Raw genomic sequence first — 10938 nt, 5'->3', positions numbered from 1 at the left:
AGTTTGAATAACACACTTTCAGTAACTCAAAACCTACATTTTTATCAAACTTGCTATTTTTCCAGTATTCGTTTTTAAAAGTAACTGAACTCTAAAAGAAAATTTTTCACCTCTGGATACCTATATTGTGATTACCAAGAAAGTTTTGATTCCTTGAACAGCATTTCCACTTGGTAAAGGAAATATATATAAATGAGCTAGTTCTTTTCAGAGCTTGGAAAGTGGCATCTCTTTTCAAGAAAGACATCATCTTTAAATTGAAAGTATGCTGTCCTTAGCCTTTTTTTATTTTTATTTTATTGACAAATTGTCACAGGAGCTAAAATGCATAATCATCAATAGCAAGTGATCCATGGGGCTATGCAAAATAAATTGATTAACAATATAATCTCCATACAGATGTCCTAGTAGTGCTTGTTATTTTTTACGAACCAATCTGGAAGACTTGCTTGCATTTCATGGGCCAGGTGGAAAAAGGTGAGCGAGACAAAGTTCAGGGCATCTCTGCAGGTATTCTGTTGCTGCTAGCAGACAGAACTGGCTGAAATGGTGGTCTAATGTACACGGAAAGGCATCATGTTTACTGAAAAGGAAAAAATGCTAAAAATCTGCTCCTACCACAGTATCTGCCAGCCTCTGTTTGTCAAGCCTGCATGCCAACAAAACAAACCCACTGGCTTGAAATGAATTTGAGGCCTGAGACAAAATCCCCTTTGTCATGAAAGCATGATTTTCATTTCTTTGTTTTTAATGTCATTCCACTACTAAGAAAATCATGATTTAGATGCCTTTGAGGCATTTAACTTACGCTTATGCAGAACTATTCCTCAGAGAAAATTGAATGCAATTTTAGGATTAGATAACTGACCTAGGAGTGAGTGCAAAACTTGCATATCCACTTTTTCCAGATGGATATTCACTAGGAAGCCTTCAAACTGCTCATAAATATTGCCCATCCTTTTGTAAAGGCTCACACCAGGGAGCACATGGTCATTTCCTGGGCAGAAAGACATTTTTTGTACTGAGACTTTTGGGCAACAAATAAAGTATTTTAATTCCCTTTCTTTTTACGTGGCAAAATACTATACATGATGGTGAATGAAGAAATAACGAAGAAAGGAAATTCTATCAACAGCCTCCAAAGCCTGGCTTGGATATTTGAACTGTTTGCTTGTTTTGGTTTTTTTCTCTGGAATGAACTTTCTTTATTTCTTTGCCTGTCTTTCAACTTGTGAAAATATCTTTTATATAGAGCTGTTATCTGAGTATCACATGCTCTTGGGGAGTAGGGTAAAATCTACTTACCTGTAGTCTTTCCTCTCTAAATTAAATTAAGTGAAAAAAGGAAATACGTTGGGTTTTTTTTTCCTTCTAGAATAAAGCAAAAGAGGGATTGCTGGTGATGATGGAGAGTTCTTTAGTGTTGGGTTCATGCCAAACATAATTCCCCTTTTCACATTTCATATTATAAATAAATATATGTGGAATACCTCAGTGATCCTCCCTGGAAACCCAAGAGCAAAAATGGAGTGTTTCTGGGTCATAGCAAAGGTTTTTCTAGTATCCCATCTCTGGCAGTGGGCAGGAGGTGATGCTTAGGGAAAATAGATAAAAACAGAGTGAGTAAACACAGAGGTTTCTCTGCTACTCTTCTCCAATGCCCTGTGGATTAGGACCTCCCAGAGCAGGGGACCTCATGCACTTTGTCTGGTGTTCATGGACCTCTCCTCTGTTAAAATTGTCTCATCTTTTGTTTTGGAACTTCTTTATATTTCAGCTTCCAACATATCCCATAGCAATGATAAAGTACTTCCCTGTCTTTGCTTTAAATCTCTTAATGATACATTCTGATTCTCATACTGTGAGAATTATTGAATAATTGTTCCTTGTTCAACCTCTTCATGCTGATGCATCTTCCATTACTCTCTTTGCAGAGCTGAAGAGTCTGTGTCTAATCTCCTGGATACATAAGCCATTCCTCATCTTTCTTCATTTGTTGCCCTTCTGTAAATCTTATTTCGAGTACATTCTTTTAGAAACAGGTGAGAAGGATGAGGCCTGTATGATCTGTTTAAGATGTGCTTAAGTCATGGTTTTAAATAGTCTAAAGAGGTTTCCAGGTTTTGTTCTCTAGCTTTTTTTTTTTTACCCACAATGAATATTGACATTATATCAGGCTGATGTTTTCAAAGAAGTATCCGCAGTGGCTGTTGAGATCTCTCTCCTTAAAGACAAAGGACAGTTTACAGTCTGCATTGGATTTCTATAATTAAGGATATTTTTGTTCATTTGAATAATTTTATGTTTTTCAGAATTCAGTTTCATCTGCCACTTTATTACTTAATCCAGTAGCATCTTGAGATTCTTCAGTGAGTCTATGAAATGTGCTGTCATCTTGAAAAACATGAATAATTTTATATTATCAATGAATGTCATCTCAATATTCACCTTCCCACCCTTTAAAAAAATATTTAGTGAATGTGCTGACTAGCACAGTTCCCAGAATAGATGTCACATTCTTCTGGTAATCTGCTGCTGTATTTTACTGACTATGTCCTATTGGAAAGCACTTTTCTTGTTTGTTTTTGTTTTTGTTTTTCTCCCTCATATCTTTGGTTGTCAAAAACCTTTGGGAATTCAAGTACCGTATGTCAGTCAGGTCACCCTTAACTCCTGTGTTTCTCAGCACCATCAAAGAACTGGAGCAGATTTCTGATGTGTGGTTTCCTGCTATAAAAGCTACAGTAACTCTTCACTATGGTATTACATTTCTCCATGCATGAAATAAATCCATTCCTTATTATACAATTGAGTTTATTAGACGTCTAAAGAAATCAGATGTACCAGCTGACAGTTTCTCAAGCTCATTTCAGAACTTGCTTTAATGTTTGCCACTTTCCATTCGTCTGCTCCTTGGGGCCCAGGTTAAGCAATAGGTCTCATACTTCAGTAACAATTTCAATTAATTTCATATTATTTAAGGTTTTATAAAACTTCTGTTTGAATACTCTCTGATTCTGGCAAATATTTAATCACTTTATTCGAAGGTTTTGGACTTCTGTTCCCTGTTAAAAAAACAAAACAGCCTGACCAGGGTATGACTCAGGAGTTTAAGGACTTCATCTTTAGAGGAATGGATCACTATTCCCAGTAAAGGAATGTGTCAGCAATCCCTTCAACCAAAGACACCTATCTGTATAATATAAGATGTTTCATTTCTCAGCTGGATGTGCATCTAAAGTTGGACAATGGCATTGAGGTTGGATGTTAAGGTCAGGAGTTAAATTGTTAACACTGTCCTTGGAGTGCAAGATTCATTCAATTTGAGAATTTCATTGTGCATTCCATAAAAACGGAGAACTTAAAACATAGTCTGTTAAATTCATTGCCTTCCCTGGTTTCCTTGCCAGAACTGTAGGAGTAGTTGAAAACAGCCTTTTGTTCAGGATCATCCCTTTCTGTATTCCAGACTGCAGTCACAGCTGTCTACTTAAAACTAATATACAATTATGTGTATTTGGCTAAACAGGTCTTTCCTTACATCAGCAGAATTAGCCCTTCTCCATTTTGTGTCCAATATTTGGGGTTTTTATTTTTATTGTGTATTTTTTTTCCTTCAATTTCATACACTAGCCAGTCGACCTGAATGACATTGGGAATGCCTCTGATAGTATAATGGGCATTTATAGCAGTGACTGTAACTAATGATTAATATTTTAGCTGTGCTTGCAAGCTAAGTTTAGGCACTGGCAAAATAAAGAGTTGCCTAGAGTCATTGGCTGATGGACCAGCAAAATAATGGGCTTCATTTAAGCAGATGAACCCTCTGAGTCACAGCATAGAGAGGGCAGATCCGTGCCAGTGCTGGCCTCACTCAGCGCTGTGGCTGAGAGGGCTCTTCCACCGTCTTCCCTGACCAGCTCCAAATGCCAGGACTGAGTGAACTCCCTGTCTTTACAAACACACAGCCTCCCCATTAGAGCTTCTACATCTGATGTGAAGCATTAGAGTCTGGGACTTTTGAGCCTTATGATACAGGTATTGTGATTGATGTAATGTTCTTTTAATTTTTAATTATGAATTAACACATTTATTATAGATTTTTCTTAACATATTTGTGTATTTGATAGGATGTTGCAGGAACGGTAACTCAAAGTCAAGGAAAACAACGTTATTGAGTACAATAAACACTTCTTTGCTGGCATCAGAGCAACACATATGGAAAGGAAACAGGAAAGGAAATTAATAAGGAGAACCAACCCCACAGAAATTATTAAACATGACCTCACTCAGAACCCCCCAGCAAAAAGAAAAAAAGATACTTTCCTAAAATATCACCCAAAGTCTTAGCTGGTAGATAGATCTAAAGTTTGGAGAGAAGCTGACCTTGTTTACTTGGAGGTGCTGAGCATCCCATGGCATCATGTACCTTCCACAGCAGGTTCTCTGTGGCAAGCTAGAACTCAGTGCACCAGGGTAGAGGCATCTTAAGTCTTAGTGGTCCTTTCAAGGGAAGAGAAGTCTGAGCTTCAGACGTCCATAGAGGATTTCTTCTTGGTTTCTGTCATACTGATACAACATGCTCTGTGTTGCTGTTACTATAGTCCAATCTAAACAGCTTCAGCCAGCTTCTGTCTAGCAGGCACCATACTGTCTGTCCAGGACATTTTCGGAGACATTGTGGGGGACCCAACTAAGAAGATACCATCTGAATGCTGCAGCAGGCTACTCTATTTGTTAGTGATTCATTAGGTCAGACATCTCAGCTCTGTGATGTTTTTCAAACACAGCTTCATTGGGAATCCTAGTTTAAATTTCCTCTGTGCATGCACGCTGCTAGCCTGAGGGGTCTTGGGGCTACCTGCTTCAAACTCTTACACTAATCAGGGACTCTGTTACATATTTTATAATAATTCTTTTTCATTCATTGCTCATTTGTTTTCTGTTATTATTTTCCTTTTACTGCTATAAAAGCTTTTCTGTTCTTATATTTGATGTTCGCTTCTGTGATTTGTCCTGATGTTCTCTGTGATTAAGTTTTAGTAGTACTGAGGTGAATGTCTAAATAATTCAGTGGAATGGATCCAAAATGACACAAACTGGGCAGCTTAGTAGATGAGAGCCCAATCACACCCATTAACACAGAGCTCACATTCACCTTATGGAAAAGTACGTGCAGATTACAGTCCTTTGGCTCTGTACAGTTTTGCTCTTAACATACATATTCACAGTCTGTTTGGGTTTTTTACAATTATGTACCAAGGGCTGGAGGAGGTTTTATTACGGGAAATTACCCCATTAGATGTGTGAAACTGTTCTTTGTGTAAAGATGTGGCAGAATGGTCATTAGGATCCTGCCATTGTAAAATGGTAGATACCACACTCCCAGTCAAATTACTAGTGTGGCTCTATCAGCTTCATTATAAGCACTGTTGTATCATGTATGCATGTATTTGAAGAGTGCTGCACTCGACTTCTCTCTAGTGTCATCTGAATTGCTCTTTTCTTACAACTTGTGGAGGAGAAGTGAGAACTGTACCCCAGTACTGCCTGGCCATCATCATGGAAACACGCTCGTCAGTATGTCCTCTCCAGAAGAGGAACACCTGCAATAGTTATTGTACAGAACATACGTGCAGTGTAGCCCAGTGAAAATGGATTCAAACATTTCCTTTCTTCACTTGTACTAGACCAACAAAAGTAAATACACCTTTATATGCTTTGTGATTTAAAAGCCGTAAAGACACCTCAGCCCATCTACCACTACATACATAATCAGTTTTGGTATTTCTAAGCAAAACAAATACTTCCAAAGGAGCTATTGTGAGCAGATGGACTAACATTCATAAAACAGACAGTTCCCTTTGTAAGTGGTTTGTTTGAATAAAATGTATTGTTTCCATTGAGATTTAAACTACAATTTGCTTCAATTATTTTTATATTTGGGCATTATATTACGAGCATATGAAATGGGCAAAATGTTAAGAATAATTAAGCAGAGTGGTCCTGAAAACCCTGGTGTGTCTGAAAAATCATATATAAAAGAAAGCAGCTATCTGTGGAGCTGCCAGTTCTACTTATATAAGCCCATCTGTTTACATCTACGCTTGTTCCCTAAAGAAGAATACATCTTATGTGAAGAATTCCCACCAGATCCCTCAAACATTTTATCATTCAAGAATGTTCTTCCTGTTTGTTGTCTCCCTTTCCTTTATAAGAAACTATAGAATTAATGTTTTCGGTGCTGTCTCTTAGCACATTTACAAGACAAATACTGGACTTAGCACATAAAATTAAATGAGTTTGTTCTCTTCTGATTCCGTAATGAATAAAAATGGTTGCAAACCATTTGCATATACCTTTGACTCACAGTGGCTTATAGTTTTGTCTTCTATTTATCTCTCCCCTCCCGCTTCTTTATTCTCATCTTGAATCCCTCAGACCACCTCGTGTTAAACCTAAGATATAGGTTATTTTATATCTAATTGATCATGTGGAAAGCCTGTTTGCTGTTTACATGGTATCTGGTCAGTGACAGATTATAAAACTTATTTTTTAAAAAGAAAAAGGTTTTCATGAGCTCCAAACTTTGTGTTTCCCTGTATCCCCCAGTCCTAGGAGTTCTGCAAATGTAGGGCTAATGTTTTACTGCTGAGAAGCAGCAGATGTACATTCCTTGGCTTACATTCCATCCTCGGAACTACTTCAACAACAAAATTACCTGAATAACATCAGATATAAGCATGTGGACTTTTTTGATCTTTTTATTGAATCCTAGTATCAAAGTGGATTTATCCACTCTCAAAGATAAGATGGGGGGAGGACAGCTTTTGAAGATCATTTGAATTTCTTTCATTTGGTGGCCTAATCTTCTTCCTACTCTATTGAACTTCTGTAAATTGTTTTAGGATTCTTAGAACAAAAAAAAAATGTCTAAGAGTTCCAACTTCTGATTTAATTATCAAAGTGTAAATTCTTTAGATAAACTTTAGTGACACAGCAAATACAAAATAAAATGAGGTCAAGTCAAAAAAGGAGCAAATTCAATTAGCCCCTTCAAAGAAATCTTGACTTGATTTTGAGTTTTGAATTACAGATTTAGAATAAGGGTGGGTTTTTTTCTCGCCAGCTTCTGTGGAACTGAAATATGTTAATTCATCTCACTTCTAACACTAAGTTCCCAACCAATTTTAGTGGTTCAGGTGCTTGGAAGTCTGTTAACTCAGATGTGCTGCTTTCTTCCCAGGTAGCTAATTCCACTCTGACCGCCAATATATTCCTTATATTTTGGGCTTCTCAGCTGCTGAAGGCAGGAAGCGCAGCACTGTGCTCTGCCCATGTTTTATTCAGAGGGGTGTATTTTGGGAAGACCTGATTGTTGTTTGCTGCCAGCCGCAGTGCTTTGAATCACATCCCATCCCCTTCAGCACACCTCCACAGGAGTCCAGCAGCCTGCCCGCACCAACCCCCCTGGGTTAACAGGTCAGAGAGAGCAATGTGTTGCACTGATTAATTAATGCTTTTGCACAATTGAAGTTGTCTAGAACCAGATGCAGTTCCTAGTGAAATTCCTTTTGTTTTGGTGGGAAGTGAACGAAGCACATAAACGAAGGTCATATTAGTAGTAAGTTGTAGCTCTAAAGTATTCGTTACTGCTATTTAGTTTTATTAGCATTCTCTTAATGTTAGTTTTCACTTGAAATGTCTTTCTTCTGTCCCATGCTTTCTGCTTGCTGAGAGGCTGCTGCTACTCATTTGTGGGTCTGGGTGCATGATATATCTCATGAGGAGAAAGGGGGCTCCAGCATCCTTTCCCGGAATACACACATTTATATTCCCCAGGCTTTCCTAGCAGAGATTTTCCATGAACTTCCATCCTTCATTGCCAAGGTGATATTAGGGTTTCTGCATCACTTGTGAGGAATAATTTTTTACCTAATATTTGTTGTCTCTGTTGTAAACAATGGCTAGTTGTGTTTTAGGTAAATAAATTATTCCATGGTAACCTGTTTGTGATCTTGAATGCCTTGGAGAAAGAAGGAAATCGGAAGGCCAGTGCCCTCTTGACAGGGAATGACTAAAGACAGGTTATGGGACACGTTCATCGTGCTGTCTCTTTGTAAGTGCTGGGGCAGGATGCACTGTGCAAAGGACCGACATCATCCAACAGGATGTAGTGTGCATCATCCGACATTCTTGTGGGGTTTGATATTTGTGTGGAAGATGACGTCGACTGGTGGACTGATTGATTCTCAGACTGAAAACCTTCTTGGGATTGGGAGCATTAATACATTTTTTTCTGTGAAGGGCAAAAAAAAGATTAGACAGAAGTAGATCAGATATTTAAGACCAGTGAACGTATAGACATTTATCTCTGTACTTAGGGGCTGTATCTAGGAGCTCTTCCCTGCAGTGGAGACAGCAGACCTTAGCCAGTGCAGATTAATGCTTGATTTCTTTGTGCTAACAGTAGCACGCTGAAGACGTTTTGCTGGTTCTTGAAGTGTCTGGCCTTGATTCCCCTGACTGCACTGGTGACATCACTTTTCATGGAGATCTTCTTGGTTATACAGAAAGTGGGCGATGTGTTGCTGCTTCATGTATAAGTGGTACCTGAGAGTGTGCAGATGACATCTGAATCATGGGAAGAAGTGAATTTATAAAAATGAACAGTGCACAGACTACCCTGGGCTTTTTTCCTCAGTAACCCACAAGAACTGAGTTTCCGTCTGACTGTATTGAAGTTATCATAGTGTTAGAAGGTGCTGTTTGAACTCTTCTTTGACTAATATTTTTTTACTGTGTTAACTTCTCCTTTAGTAGGTATCTCATAAACAGCACTGACCTCTATTTTGCTTTGTTTATTGTAACAATGTTCTTTCTAGACAGATTTTAAATAGATCTATCTTTTTAGGAATCTGGGTATAGTATTCTTCAACTGTTTAGCTGTAACAAAATACTTTTCCCAACCCATCCAGTGATTCCAGTAGTCCAGAGCAGGGATTAAAGGAGAGGTTTCTGTTTAAGAATAGATCACAGCTAAAGAAATTTAGGGTATTATGGGATTCTCTGTTGAGGCCTTTGAAGATATCGTCTAAAACACTTTTTAACTACTTGGCTCTATCAGCTATGGGGGAGTTATCATCTACTATTTCCAAACAGTTAGTAGATAAAGTCTTAAAGGCTTGGAGCAATCCCAATTGTATGGTGAGTCAATTTATGGGAAAAATATCTCTTGAATCAGTAGTTAAAACTTTATTACAGATGGCTCAGATATTGGGCTTGATTTATTCTTTATATCTTCTGTAGTGACATGAGTGAATTGTCTGCAGAAAGGCCACATCATACTTATTGCAGAACGAAGGGCAAATAGGAAAGGCAGTTGTTTCTTCATGGGCCCAAAACACTTCTTCCATTTTCAGCAGAATGGAGAATTAAGAAATAAAATTAAATTCTTTTTGTTACAACAAATTAAAATCACATTTGTTTAAACTTAGGATACATTTCAAAGTAGTTTATATAAATGTCTTTTACACATACCAAAGAAAGTTGTTTCACCTGATGATAGTATTTGATTTGATTTTATGCCTCCCTAAAACTAACAGGCATTAATTTAAATCAGGCAAGGCAAAGAGAAGGAAGATCTTGGTTTGCTTATATCTTGTAAGATTTGCTTAGAACTGAAAATTCCTTGTACTTTTGGAAACTGAAAGGCTTTCTTTTATTGTGAGACACCTCAATATTTGCACTAGACATAAGGAAAAAAACCTCTATTTTCAAAAATTTCTTAAAATCATCTATAAAAAATTTCCTACAGCTATCATCATTTTTTCACACTTCTGTGAGGAGAATGCATGGCAGTCTATGCAGAATTCTTCTGAGAACACATACTCTATTTTAAATTAAAATTAAGAATGTACTGGGATTAGAAGTGGGCTGCAGTTTTTTATTTCTGATTTTATTTTTGTGGTCCGTGTAATACAGGCCATAACTTAGGATTCTATTTTTTGAAGGACAGTCTTGAGTTCAAAGTTTTACGTAATAGTGAAAAATTAATAAAAACTCATAACAGAGAAAATTCTCATCGTCCATACTTTACATGTTTGAAATAAGATGAAATTTGTAAAATATCATTGAATTAGAACTGGTTAAAATATTTCTCTTGCGCACACATTGCATAAATGAGAACTATTGCAGAAATAATTTGTTGAAGTCTTTTTCACTTTCTCTTGACATTTGATAGAGTTCTCTTGACTTTTGGATTGCTAAGCTGGGGATCCTTGGATAAAATCCATTCTCTATCTTGACCTTTTAAAAATATCTGTGCTTTAAAGTTTGTAATATCAGATGTTGCAAAGGAAAGCTGAAAAAAAACCACTGGGTGATTATGGAGAAATCTACCCAGTACATAATCTGCTTCTCAAACCCAGCTACTTGTGATTGACTCATGAGCTGATGCATGAAGGTGTGTAAGTGATGCAATTTTTTAACCTGTTGTATTTTTGGAAAGAAATGAAGTGATTGAATGGCATAATGCGACATTAATGCCCGTATCAGTTAATAAAATAAATGTGATGCTATTATTCATGGTATGTTAAGAATAAAAATCATTGACATTGTGTGCATAAAATAGATACGAATAATGGCAGAACTTATTAGACTCTAACTTCAAAAATATCCAGTAATTATGCAACTTAAATTAGCAATCTTAACTTACCCATATATTTACATATTAATGGTCCTAAGTGGTAACTGTAATTGTCTCTCATCATTGCTTCCTTTGACCCTCATTTTTCAAATAAGAAATATGAAATTCCATTAAGTAACATTAATAGTAGAAAATTAATTTAAGGCAATATATCATCAATTAGCAAGCCCTTAAAACATCTCACTATTTTTGCATGATGCTTACTTGAGGAAAAAAAATATAATTATTTA

The 10938-nt window shown here is 36.9% G+C and overlaps 1 long non-coding RNA gene across 1 annotated transcript in view; it reads left to right on the top strand.

Annotated features, from left to right (window-relative positions):
• Positions 1-3814: 3814 nt before the first annotated feature.
• LOC141945086 (uncharacterized) overlaps positions 3815-10938 on the top strand; it is a 96786-nt gene continuing 89662 nt past the window's right edge. The window contains exon 1 of the long non-coding RNA XR_012629411.1: positions 3815-4038. This is a non-coding gene — a long non-coding RNA (uncharacterized LOC141945086). The remainder of the gene's footprint in view (positions 4039-10938) is intronic.

This window comes from Strix uralensis, chromosome 6 (genome assembly GCF_047716275.1).
Source record: "Strix uralensis isolate ZFMK-TIS-50842 chromosome 6, bStrUra1, whole genome shotgun sequence".
NCBI lineage: Eukaryota > Metazoa > Chordata > Aves > Strigiformes > Strigidae > Strix > Strix uralensis.
The sequence above is the reverse complement of the archived record's forward strand: the minus strand, read 5'-3'. Positions and strand labels throughout refer to the sequence as shown.